Source organism: Saccopteryx bilineata, chromosome 3 (genome assembly GCF_036850765.1).
Source record: "Saccopteryx bilineata isolate mSacBil1 chromosome 3, mSacBil1_pri_phased_curated, whole genome shotgun sequence".
In the NCBI taxonomy this organism is placed as follows: Eukaryota; Metazoa; Chordata; class Mammalia; order Chiroptera; family Emballonuridae; genus Saccopteryx; species Saccopteryx bilineata.
The window spans coordinates 84156719-84169883 of NC_089492.1; the positions used below are offsets into that span (position 1 = coordinate 84156719).

The window sequence follows — 13165 nt, forward strand, 5'->3', positions numbered from 1 at the left end:
CCTGATTACTGCTGTGTGGTGAAAAAGAAAACCCACCCCACCCCCATTCCTGGGCCTGAAATTCCACCATGACAATCAGAACCATAGAATTAAAAAGTTGGAATGGGCCCTGGCAGGATAGCCCAGCTGGTTACAGCATTGTCCTTAAGTGCAGAGGTTGCTGGTTTGATATTTGGTTGGGGCATGTGCAGGAACTGAAATGATGGATATTGCTGTCTCTCTCTCTCTCTCTCTCTCTCTCTGTCTTTCCCCCTTCCTCTCTCGCTAAAAATCAATAAACTAAACATTAAAAAAAAAAGTTTGAATAGACCTTCAAGCTCCAGTACAACCTCCACCCGACAGGGGAATCCTGTCCACAGACACCTGTGGCAGACAGATGGTCCCCTCTCCTATGCTACTCCAATGCTCGGGGAGCAGTCATTGCACTGTGGACTCAACCCCTTGAGTCTAGATAGAAGGAATTCACAGGCCTCCTATTGCAGGCCCACGTGCCTGAGCCTGGAGCTCCGCTTTTGATGAGTAGCTGACGACAAGCACAGAGCTGGACCAGCGGCTAGAGAAGGAGCCAGAGCCCAACGAAGTGGGGCCGGGAAGGGAGGCAGGCAGGTGCCAGACCCGCTGCGCAAGTTCGCCTGGGGCCCCTGCCTTGGTGCAGCACATGCGCACTCACGCACACAGGCTCACACTTTCAGAGTTGCCTGTCAAACAGCCCAACCAGCGTCTAGAAGTGACCTGGAGACAGAGGGGGATCACCTTGCCCCAGAAACCTAGCAGGAACCCTAACAACTAAAGCTTCCAAGCCCAGGCAACTCCAGCAAACCACCAGGAGATGGCTCCTGCTAACAGAGAGGGGACAGCCCAAAGAGGGTCCGGTCCGCATGACCGCTGGGCTCCTCAAATCCCATAGGCCACTCCTCACACTCCAGCAACGCTTAAGGAGAAAAACTTCCCTGGCTGCCGCTGTCACATCTGCCTGGGAGGGAAATGGAACAGCGGCGCAGCACCTGATCCCAGGATCCCTTCGCTGCGGGCCAGCACAGGAGGCCAGTTCAGCCGCTGGCAGCCCAGAGTGAAACATGAAGACTGAACAGTCCCCCCAGGGATGCTGATTGCAGTCTCTGGGCACAGCAGTGAGGGGCAAGCTGGGTCACAGGGCGGAGGGCGTTTCTCATGAGGGCTCCTGTCCCCGCTGGTTTGGAAAGGGACAAGTTGTGTGATTCTGGAGCTCCTGGCCTGACGCAGGCCCAAATGCCCAGCTGGGTGCAGGACGCCATCTTGGGTCAAGGTGCAGTCACAGGGGGCTCCCCTCGGGAGCTCTGGAAGAGAGCCCTGAGAACTGGCGAGACCCCCACTCCCCATCCAAGGCACCAGCACCTACTCAACTGGCTTTACGGTGGAGAGAGAAGACAGCAGAACAGAGGGGATGAAGAAAAAAGGTGGAAAACAGAGGTGGGTGGGAAGGGAGTGGGTTCCCCCAAGAAGGGAGGATCCAGGAAAGCGAAACGAAGTTTGGCTGCCGGAGGGCGGCAGGCCTCAGCAACGGGGGGCTGGGGGAGGCCTGGGGGCGGGCCCTGGACCCTCGCCAGCTCGGTCCGCACCAAGGGGAGGGAGGGCAGGACGGCCTGGGGGAGGGGAGCCGGGGTGAGGGCGGGACACGGACTCGGGCTGCCTGCGCCTCCAAAGCTCCGGGATTCCCGGGACGCAAGGACTTGGGCCCGAAGACCCCAATCTGCAGCCTCCGCAAGGCCTCGTCCTTCACTGTGCAGATGCGAAGCTTTCAAGGACACGTCTGCACTGGCCCAGCGGGTGTGCGTGTGCGTGAGTGTGTCCGCGTGCGTGTGAGTGTGTGTGGAGGGGGTGTTTCTGCTGCAGGGGACGACCCTGGACGCCCCCACCCGCGCGGCTCCGGGTCCGCCCCGCTGCTCCCACCCCCGCGTTTTCCGGCCCCTGCGGCCGGGCTCGGGATATTCGCCCGCCCCCGCCCCGCCCCCACACTGCGGCGGCCCGCGCGGGGGGCAGGAAGAAGCCTGGCTCGACGTCCCCCCCCCCCCGCGCATTGCCCAGTCTTCCGCGGGGAGGTGTGCCCCCCAAGTGGCACTCTTCCCTACCCCCGTCGCCCCTCCCAGATACACTGGCACCCCGCAACCCCGCACCCTCAGCCACAGGTGGCGGAAGAAGGATCGCTGCGCAGTGTTCCCCGGCCTGGCCCCCCGATCACACCTCAGACCGCCCCCGGGGTCCTCCCGTGTCTCCCGCCCCGCGGGGCCGTGGAGGGCCGAGAGCCGGGGGGAGGGGCGGGGGGCCGGGTCGTGCCAGGCTGCCATTTTCTGCCGCCGCGGCTGAGCCTGCGCGGGGCCTGGCTCCCGCCCCCCTCCTCCGCTCCCTGCGGGTCGCGGCGGGAGCCGATTATTCCGGGTTGGGGTCCGCGCCCTCCAGCGGACCGCAGACCCAAGGCGGGGCTCCAGGGCGGGGACAGGGCCGGAAGGCAGAGGTGGCCGGTCCGGAGCCCCTGAGGCAGCTCGGAGCCTCGCACCGCTGCCGAGGCCAGCGGTGGACCCCCTGCCCCCCCGCGGCATTGTATAGACTTGAACTTGAGCCCTGAGCGGGGCGGGGGCGGGGAGAGGGGCTCCGCGCCGGTAGCGGGCGGGACGGGAGGGGGCGCCTGCTGGCCCGCGGGGACGTAAACAAACCCTCAGATGCCCCGCGCCGCCGGAGCCAGCCCAGCCCGCCGTCCCCGCCCGCAGCCCTGGCCCCGCGAGCGCCCGGCACCGAGTTGCAGGGGTCCAGGAGCGTGCCCCGAGCCAGGCACTGCCCGCGGCTGTGACTCCCCGCCCGACCTCCCCTCCTCCTCGCCCGCCTCCGGGCCGGCCGCCCTGGCCGCCAGGAGTGGCGCTCATTACCGTGTGGCCGGTGGGGTCGGGCCGGCCCGGCTGCGCACCCTGGTGCCGCGGCGCCGAGTCCCGGCTCGTCCTCTGGTCTCGAGGCCGCCGCCGCCCGCGCACCCTCCCTTTCGCCCAGCCCGCCTGCTCGCCTCACGCTCCCTCCCAACTGCTAGCTCTCGCGCTCCCTCTCTCCGCCCCCTCCGTCGAGTCCCCCGTTCCCCACCCCTTCTCTCCGCCTTTCTCCTTCCCTCCCTTGGCCGCCCGTGGGCCTAGGCCTCCGCCCGCAGCTGGCCCCCCGCGGCCGCGCTGGCCCCGGCCCTGGCACTGCGGAGCCGGCCCGCGAGGCAGCGCCGACTGGGGGGCCCTGGGGCGCCCGGCCGGTCCTAGCGCCCTCGGTCAGACTTCCCAACCTCTGCAGCCCCTTTGGGGGTACCCGCACACTGCGAGACGGAGGGCTGGACACCGCAGAGCCCCGACCCTGCGCTGGGCCTGGGCACCCTGCCTCGGCCGCGCTTCCGGTCACTCCGCCGGGGGCCTTGCTGCAGCCTTCCCCCGCGGGGCGCTCCGCTACCTGCCGCTGCCTCTGCGCTGGGTCCCTGCATCCAGCACTGGCCGCAGGGACAGCGGCCCCTCCTCTCTCCGGGCGGGTGTCAAGTGCCTCCCTCTTCGGCAGCCCGCGAGCCCCCGGCGGCCTTCGCCCAGCAGTTCTCCCTACCTCCACCAGGTCCACTGCACTCTGCCTGCCTCAGCACTGGGGCTGAGGACAGCAGCGCACCCCCACCCCATCTGCCACCCCCGCCAGGTGCGCCGGTGGCTCAGTGGAGGCCGCCCACTCAATAGGGCCAAGGTCGGGGCTCCAGGCCCATCCAGGCCGTCCTGGAGGCTTGAGGGCCATAGGATGAGCCCCCTTAAAGGGAGTGAGCTCCTTGTACCTTAAGCTGTCGAAGTGGTGCCCTCAGTTGGACAGTGGAAGACGGAAAGACTTCATGGAGTTAGAGGTTGAACTAAATGACGTTGAAGATCCCTTCCAGCTCTAAGATTGTGCACACCTACACTCAACCTCACGCTTACTCATCCCTTTGCCTCGGGGGTTGTTTTTATTTCCCACAGAGTTCTCAGGGTTCCAGGTTTCTGATTTGGGGCATCTCTGGCTACTTCCAACAGCACAGCCACCCTCTGCTCATCACTTTCCCAACTGCCACTATTGGGGCTTGGTGCTTGGCCCCCTGGTCTCCAGGCCCCCAGTCTGACTCCCCGGTACTGCATTCATCTTCACCAGCCATCTCGTGGGTGGTGCACCCCCATTCCATCCAGCGCTTCAGCTACATGGAAGTGCCCTGAGCTCCCTAAGCCAGGACATACTGTGTGCTCCCCCTCTCACACAAATGTCCTGGCCTTTTTCAGTGTTATCCTCACTCAGGTGGTCACCTTTGCTACTGATGATAAGCCCCCCACCCCCACCCCCCGCTATCCATGGCTAGTTACAGAAACTCAGGATGTTACTTCCATGAGGACAGGGACCTCATCTGTCATCTCTATAGCCCAGCACTCAGCACATAATAGGTTCTCAGTAAACCTCAGTTAAATGGAATATATACATTGCAGGCCCTTTGCCATTTTGCTTTCAACATCAAGATGGGCATCTACAAACACTCCATAAAGCTTGGCTAAGGGGACGACCGTGTTTAGAAAGATGGCTGCCATTCTTCTCCCTTCCACAAGGACTTATGTAATACTGCCTCCAAAAGCAGAGACTGTTTACTGAGTGTCTCCTGTGCACCAGGCACCAGAGCTGCCATTTTCCCTTTCGTCCTTACCAACTGTGTGAGGTAGTTTATATTATCCCCACTCTACAGATATAGAAGCTGAGATTTAGTCAAAGCCACACAGTTTGGAAGTAGCAGAGCCAGGATTCATGATGGGCAATGTAAGTTTCTATTTAGTTGAACTATTTATTATTAAGTCATTGGGGGCATTCTGTTCCTGCAGTCAAGCAGCCAAAGGTGACCATGTTAGGGGGGTTGTGTCCAGTAAGAAGCAACTATGTGGTTACAGGGTTGGTTCCAGAACCTCGCCCTGATGTCTTTGGCATGAGGAGGACCCTCCAAGCAGTCCTGAGAAGAGGTATATCAGTGCTAGCTAACTAACCCTACTGGGCCTTCCTCACCACACATTACACTGGGTCTAGCCTAGACTGACTTAGCCTTTGGGCTCCTGGACCTCCCTCTCTTGTGTCTACCCCACTCTGGCCTGACCAGAACCCTGGTTGATCCTAGACCACCTGCGGTGAGGGGCAGTATGAGGAAGAACAGACTAGATTATCCTGTGGTAACAAACAAGTCTTAATGATGTAAAACTACAAAGGACCTGGCCCTGCCCAGATAGCTCAGTTGTTTAGAGCAGGGGTCCCCAAACTTTTCACACAGGCACCAGTTCACTGTCCCTCAGACCGTTGGAGGGCTGGACTATAAAAAAAAAAAAACTATTAACAAATCCCTATGCACACTGCACATATCTTATTTTAAAGTAAAAAAACCAAAACGGGAACAAATACAATATTTAAAATAAAGAACAAGTAAATTTAAATCAACAAACTGACCAGTATTTCAATGGAACTATGGGCCTGCTTTTGGCTAATGAGATGGTCAATGTCTGGTTCCATATTTGTCACTGCTAGCTGGAACAAGTGATATAACGCGCCTCCGGAGCCATGACACGTGCGTTCTGCGTCACCGGAAGTAGTACTGTACGTGAGCGACGCCGCGCTTTGCGGTGCCACCACATACAGTACTCCAAGAGCACAGGATGTGGATGTATCCTGTGCTCCTCTCACTGACCACCAATGAAAGAGGTGCCCCTTCCAGAAGTGTGGCGGGGCCGGATAAATGGCCTCAGGAGGCCACATGCGGCCCGCAGGCTGTAGTTTGGGGACCCCTGGTTTAGAGCATCATCCCAAAGCTCAGAAGTTGCTGGTTCAATCCCTGGTCAGGGCACATACAGGAACAGATCAATGTTCCTGTCTCTCTCACTAAAAGATCAATAAAATAAACATTAAAAATAAAAACTACAAAGGATCTGTGGAAAACAGTATGGCAGTTTCTTGCAAAAAGGAAACAGAATTACCATGTGATCCTGCAATTCCACTTCCAGGTTTATATACCCAAGAGAATTAAAATCAGAGACTTAAGTAGACATTTGTACACCGGGGTTCATAACATTTACAATAGCCAAAAGTTAAAGACAATCCTGATGTTCATCAACTGATGAGTAGATAAATAAAATGTTCCATAACAATGTAATATTATTCAACCTTAATTAAACAGGAGGGAAATTCTGACACATACTTCAACATGGATGAACTTTGAAGACATGCTAAGTGAAATAAGTCAGATACAAAAGGACAAATACTGTCTGAGATATCTAGAGAAGTCAAATTCATAGAGTCAAAGTTGAATACTGGGCCTGACCTGTGATGGCGCAGTGGATAAAGCATCGACCTGGAAATGCTGAGGTTGCTGGTTCGAAACCCTGGGCTTGCCTGGTCAAGGCACATATGGGAGTTGATGCTTCCAGCTCCTCCCCCCTTCTCTCTCTCTGTCTCTCCTCTCTAAAATAAATTTTAAAAAAATTTTTTTAAAAAGTTGAATACTGGCTACTAGGGACTGGGGGGGGGGGAATACCGAGTTAGTGTTTAATGGGTACAGAGATTTAGTTTGGGAAGATGAAAAAGTTCTAGAGATGGGCAATAATGATGGTTGCACAATATGTGAATGTATTTAATGCCTCTGACCTGCACAGTTAAAAATGTTTCCCAAAGCAAGGGGCTCTGGACAAACACATTACATTTCCCTCAATGGCCACCCAGCATCCATGGGTGTATTCTTCCCTTGTGTGTGTATGTGCTTTCAAAATGCAGGACCTTCATGAGTAGGATTAGTGACCATATGAAAAAGACCCCAGAGAGCTAGTTTGTCCCTTTTGCCACATGAGGACACAGAGAAAAGATACCTGTCTCTGAAGCAGGACGCCCTCACCAAACATCATGATCTTGAACTTTCCAGCCCCCAACTGAGAAATAAATGTCTGTTGCTTATAAACCACGCAGTCTGGCACTTTGTTAGAGTAACCCACGTGGACAAGGTCTTCTCATGGTTAGCCTCAGGTGATGTATCTTTGGCTGGAATATCACAGAAAGGATACTGTTGTTCTCAATGCATCCTGTTAGGTGGCGTACCATTTCAATTTGGCCCATCACTGATGATGTTAACTTTGATCACTTGATTAAAGGGATGTGTGCCAGGCTTTCTATTGTGAAGTCCCTTTTCCCTTTTGTAATTAGGAAGTATTTTGTGGGGAACTACTTTGAGACTATGTAAATATACTATTCCTCATTAAACTTGCAATTGATTCATCATATTCTGTTTCTAATGATGTGGACTCATAGATTCCTGTTTTATCAGTGGTTTAGAATCTGTTGGTATCATTATTTATTTTGGTGCCAAATTTCCCCCATATTTTGCCAGCAGGAGTCCCTTCTGAACTCCATCATTCTTTGAGCACTTCCTTAACTTTTAAGTGTGATGTATTCTGGACTCATCTTGTTCTTTGCTTGACCCAACTCTGAAATCTGCCATTTTCCCAAGAAGGTACAGTTTCTTTTAGTAAAGAATGGTATTTAGAAACCACGATTTGGGCACAAAGTGTACTCATTGCTATTAAGTTTCCTTTCCCAGTAGGTGCTCTCAGTGGACAGAAAAGGGAATGTACATGTGTATACATACATGTCTATATTTACATACATACATATTACATCTATATTTATTTCCACATCTGTCAATATACAAGGTGAGGCTCATGCTGGAGTAAGAGGCAGAGGCTGAGGTATCTCCTGGGGGAAGGGGCTGAACCAGCATCTAGAAATGGGGGGAAGTTGATGACAGTTGCTGTGGGAAATCCAACAAGAAGATAAAAAAAAATAGGAATTGAATGAAAGAACTGTGTTCTGGCACACATAAAACCATGCAGAATGATGTCTTTATGATTTTCTCTGTGAATGAGGATAATTACATTTTATGGGTTACAAAGCACTTTGATATCCACTGTGTTTTAATGCTCACAACTTCTGTGGTTCTGGGTCTTTGTAGGGCTAGTGACTAGCCCATGGAGTTCTCAGGAATTGAGCTGATTGGCAGCTGGCTGAGGCTTTAAGGAACCCTGGATCTGGAGATCACCATCCCCAGACCCAGGGATTGCTCAGCCTCTGAAGGAATCCCCAAGAAGCTCTCTCTGATCATACCAATAGGAAGTTGGCTCTCCCCAAAGGAGACATCTTCCCTGCAGGTCCTCAGGCACAGCCATGGAGGACAATGAATCAGGGAGATTCTTCCAGGAAGATGGACCAGGACCTGGTTCCACTGTGGAGAAGTAAGCCCTTGCCACCTCATCAGCAGCATGTGGTGTAGGCTGTGGGCTGGCAACCCCTACATGCTCCTTCCCATCTCCCCTCTACCAAGCTGATCTTCATTGTGGATCATCTGTTTTTTTCTCCACTATCATAGATTTGGTGTTTTGGAGTGATTAGATTTATAATTTAGCCACCAGTATAGATAATAAGAAGCTACATTTAGACCTCATTGAGAGGAGCATACATTACTCAGGGATCCTGATTTTAGAACTGGTCATGACTTGGATTATCTTCTTTGGGAAGAAGCGTAAGTACATTTTTAGTTGTAGGTGATGTGAATTCTTTATTTTAGTAGGAGTATTTAAAAAATACCTTTTGCATTGAGATAAAATTCATATAACATTAAACTAACCATTTCAAAATGTATAATTCAATGGCATTTAGTGCAGTCACAATGGTGTGCAACCACCACCTCTATAGGGTAGCAAGAGCATTTGGAAAGTACCTCCATGGCCCTGGCCCATTAGCTCAGTTGGTTAGAGCACTGTCCTGAAACATTAAGGTTGTGGGTTTGATTCCTGGTCAGGGCACATATGGGAAGTGGCCAATGAATGCATAATTAAGTGGTACAACAAATGAATGCTATCAATTTAAAAAATTATTTGAAATTCTTTAAAAAAATAAAGGAAGTGCCTACATGGGAAAGAGGGTACACATGGATGTCAGGTGGCCATTGGGGGAAGGGTACTTACTACATTTGCTCAGCACCCCTTGCTTTGGAGAGCAGCCCTGATCCTACTGCGTGGGGCACTGGCTGGGGCTGTCAGCCCCAGTGCCACCTCTTGCACACAGCTGTGGAGTTGGGCATGTGATCCACACCATCTTCTGGCTGTAGAACCTGGTTCAGGGTGGGCTGGTGATCAAAGCCAGAACAACTGTACAAACCTTCACTGGTTGAAAGACACCTTAGGTTTTAGCCTCAGATTAGGAAACTGAGGTCAGGAGGGTGAACCAACTTGCACCAGGGTACACAGGCAGCATGTGATAGAATGGCACTCAGACCCTGGGCTGTTTGTTACAGTTATGCAAGGCTACTGGTGGGAAACATCAGGCAGGTTCAATGGGAAATGGAGACTTGAGAGTCACTGATCATCTGACATCTTGAGGGCTGTGTCTCAGGAGGGTGAGTCTGAAGCAGAGAGGCTGCTCAGCGGTGAGCAGGTGTGTGCTTAGTCCCAGCAGAGGGTCTGGGGAGGAAGCACCATGAGCCATCTTCCAAAGGAAACATCTACTGCTGACTGAAAACAGAGATGACGAGGAGGAAACACAGTCACTGATTTGGGTTGTTATAGTAACATCCAGATAAAATATATGTTCAGGGGCCAGAGAAGAAGTGGACTGCATGCTGACGAACTGGTGGAATGGGGAAAACGGCTGGTAAAAATCAGCACAGCCACAGTCCTGCCTAATTGCTAAAGCCGTGAATAGGTGGGCTCTCTCTCCAAGGAGGGGGCCAGAGGAGACCACAGTTCAAGGCTGGGAAGAGATGATGGCGAAGCAGAGAGAAGGGGGTTCAGGAATCTGTGTCAGGAGCCTGTGGGTGGCATAGTAGGATTCTCTGGCTCAGGGTCTTTCACAGGCTGCAATCCAGATGTCTGGCTACAGTCATCCTAAGGTTTGACAGGGAAAGGATCATTTCCAAGCTTATTCATGTGGGGGTTGTTGACAGGATTCAGTGCCATATGGGTTGTTGGACCAAGGGCTTCAGTTCAATGCTGGCTGTTGGCCAGAGGCTGCCCTTAGTTCCGAGACATGTGGGTAGCTCACAAGATGGCCACTGGCTTCATCAGAGGAGCAAGCAGGAGATTGTGAGAGAGTGTTAGGAAAAGGTGGAAGATGCAGACTTTTACAAACAAATCTTAAAAGCTTTTTTCCTATTCTCTTTGTGAATGGCAAGCCACTACAACCAGCCTGTATTCAAGGGCAGAGGGCTACTACATGAGGATCTGAACACCAGGAGGCCATTTCAGAAGCTATTACAGGGTGCAAAGACCACGTGGCTGTATTTGACCTACGTCTCCCCCAGATGTTTCCTGCAAGGACAGTGTCAGGAGAGTATAAGGGGCAGAAGACAAAGAGAGACAGTGGTGATGCCCAAATCTCAGCTGCCCAGTGCCTCAGGGAGACTCAAACTCAGGGCCTCGGCCCCTTTAGGTAGACAGCCCGCACCAGTTCCTGGAAGACCCGGCTCAGTGGTTTGCCTTGGCCTGCCTCCCCCAGCCACCCCGTCGCCCCCCAGCAGGGCAGAGCCACACAAGCCGGCAGCACCTGGCTCACCATCTCCATTTCACCAGCTGGCACTTGTCATTGGGGTACAAGAATCTCTTAGGGCTTGGGAAGATGGAACCAATTCCATAGCCCTGCCCACAGTCCAGGATTGACACCATCTGAGCTGCTGCAGCCCCCAGCCTCCTGTCCTGTCTGGAGAGCAATCTCCATTCCCTGGCTGAGCTTGGCTAGCAACCTGAGCCGTTTCCCTGTCCCTACTCCAGCTTGGGGCTGTCTGGCTCAGTGGTAATGGGTCCACTTGTGAATAGGACACAAAGAGGTGCTGAGAAGGTGGGCACCAGGGAGGCAAGAAATGGAAGGGAAGGGAAATCCTCAAGGGGTGAGGCTGGGACTGAACACAGAATTTTGGGGAGGTGCGTAAGAGTGGCAGGTACCCATCTCAACCCACATGTTGGAGATGCAGGAAATGTAACTATTTTTGGAAGTTCCCTTTGGGGCAAGGGGTATGGGGTAAGCAGAATAATGACCCCCAAAATATTCATATCCTAATCCTTGAACCTGTGAATATGTTAGGTCATGTGGCAAGGGAAATAAAGGTTGCAGATGGAATTAAGGTTGCTAATCAGCTGACCTAGAGGTGGAGAGGTACCCTGCATTATTGGAGTGGGTCCAATGTAATTACAAGGGTACTTAGAAGAGGGAGGCAGATAAGTTGATGTCAGAGTGATGCAATGTGAGAAGGATTAAACCCACTGCTGTTAGCTCTGAAGATGGAGGAAGGGACCAAGAGCCAAGGAATGTGGGCAGCCTTTAGAAGCTGGCAAAGGCAAGAAGATGGATTCTCTCTTTGGGTTTTCAGAAAGACCACAGTCCTGTGGGCACTGCCCTTTCCCATTCTTCCCCTCACTGCTCCACGCTGAGGCCTGAGGCCAGGGACCCGAGAGCAGCCTGGTTTAAGGGTTGGAAGATCTGGATTCCAACCCTGGCTCTGTCTCTAACTTGCTCTTTGAGCCTGAGGAGTCATTTTACCTCATTGGACCTTAGTTTTCTAAAACATGGACTTGGTAACAGGCTCCCTGCACCCTCTTGGAGTGGCTGGCTCCAGACCACACGTCGATGCTCAAAGGCTGAGAAGGCCCACTCAGAGCCCTACCTCCTGCTCCAGGTCTGACTCCCTCTGACACTCTTATTTCTTTTCTAACCCAACATAAGACCAGGGCCAGGGATGATGGAAATGATGCCCAAGAATCTGATAGGAGGTTCAGAGAGCAAAGCTCCTTGAACAAAAGAGCAGACAGAGGACCAGAGATGTTAAGTAAGCTGCCCACGTCCACATAGTGAGCTGGGGTACAGCACTAAACCCAGGTCAGACTTCCAGCTAAGGCATTTCCCCAGGCCAGGGGCATCTCTCTGGGAAACTTTAGTCCCAGGATGGCGTTGGGCTGAAGGGCAGGGCTTTGATTCGCGCAGATACAGATCTGAGTGCCAGCCCAGTCACTTGCCAGACATTTGACCTTGGGAGTAATGATACTGGAGGGGTCATCCTGCCTGATTCATGCAGTTGTTGGGGGAGTGAGGTTAGACAATGTCGAGCGCCTGGTGCAGACCCTGACTTGTAGCACGCACTCCACAAACGTCAGCTAACAGCCCTCTGGTTGCTTCCTCACATCCCTCTATCTCTCGTCTCGTAAGGGGAGAGAAGAATGAGGAAAATGCCCTCACTAGGACATAATGTTTCCAGTGGGCTTCCAGACTGAGCTCTTGTTGGGTCCTAATTGCAAACCTGAAGGCACAAAGGCCAGCAACTATTGTGCCCATTTCAAGGTCTCCTGGCAAGCCAGTGGCTAAGCAAGACCACACTTGAACTCCCAACTCCACTCTGTGCCCACATGGAGCTTCCCAAAGGGGCCAGGGCTCCTCTGTGCATGCGAGGATGGCTGAGGCAGTGAATCCAGGCTTGCCTGCTCACCTGCTGCCATACAGTGTGTGGGACTGTGGGCTCACAGCTCTGTCCCCAGGCAGGTCTCTTCTAGTCCTGTCCTTGCAGGGTCCTCCCCTGACGCATCCCAGGTTCCCGGCATTCAAGGAACATTTAGAAAACCCACCTGCCCAAGAGATCTTGAAATTTCTTAACTTAGAGATCAAGCCTTCTATTCCACAATGAATGAATTCCCAGGAGCTAAATGTGACCTGTTGCCCCGGCATTATTGGTGGCCATGAGCAGGGCAGGGAAGCAGTAAAGAGGGGAAGACAGGCTTGGGACAGGGACAGGTAGGGATGGCATGGGGTGAACCTGGACCATAGGAGCCAATGTTCCTGACCCAAACTGGGTTTCACCTGTTCCTGGGGACAAGAGAGCGAGAAGTTAGAACCGAGAGGGAGAACAGAGGCTGGGTGTTCAACAACAGCAGAGAGGGAAAGGGCACGCCCTCCTCAGTTTACCCCTGGCACAGGCTCGGGGAGACACTCAGGGAGAGCATGTCTTAGGTCAGGGGTCCCCAAACTACGGCCCGCGGGCCACATGCGGCCCCCTAAGGCCATTTATCCGGCCCCCACCGCACTTCTGGAAGGGGCACCTGTTTCATTGGTG

General features: G+C 53.4%; 1 protein-coding gene across 8 annotated transcripts in view; it reads right to left on the bottom strand.

Annotated features, from left to right (window-relative positions):
- The window catches only part of DNMT3A (DNA methyltransferase 3 alpha), a 138406-nt gene that overhangs the window by 111175 nt on the left and 14066 nt on the right, over positions 1-13165 (bottom strand). The window contains exon 1 of one of the 8 annotated variants that reach the window (XM_066266604.1): positions 3598-3616. The exons of 3 other annotated variants lie outside the window; for them this stretch is intronic. The gene's annotated coding sequence lies outside the window, so the exon portion shown is untranslated. 4 more of the 8 variants (XM_066266598.1, XM_066266600.1, XM_066266602.1 and 1 more) reach the window with 4 other exon arrangements.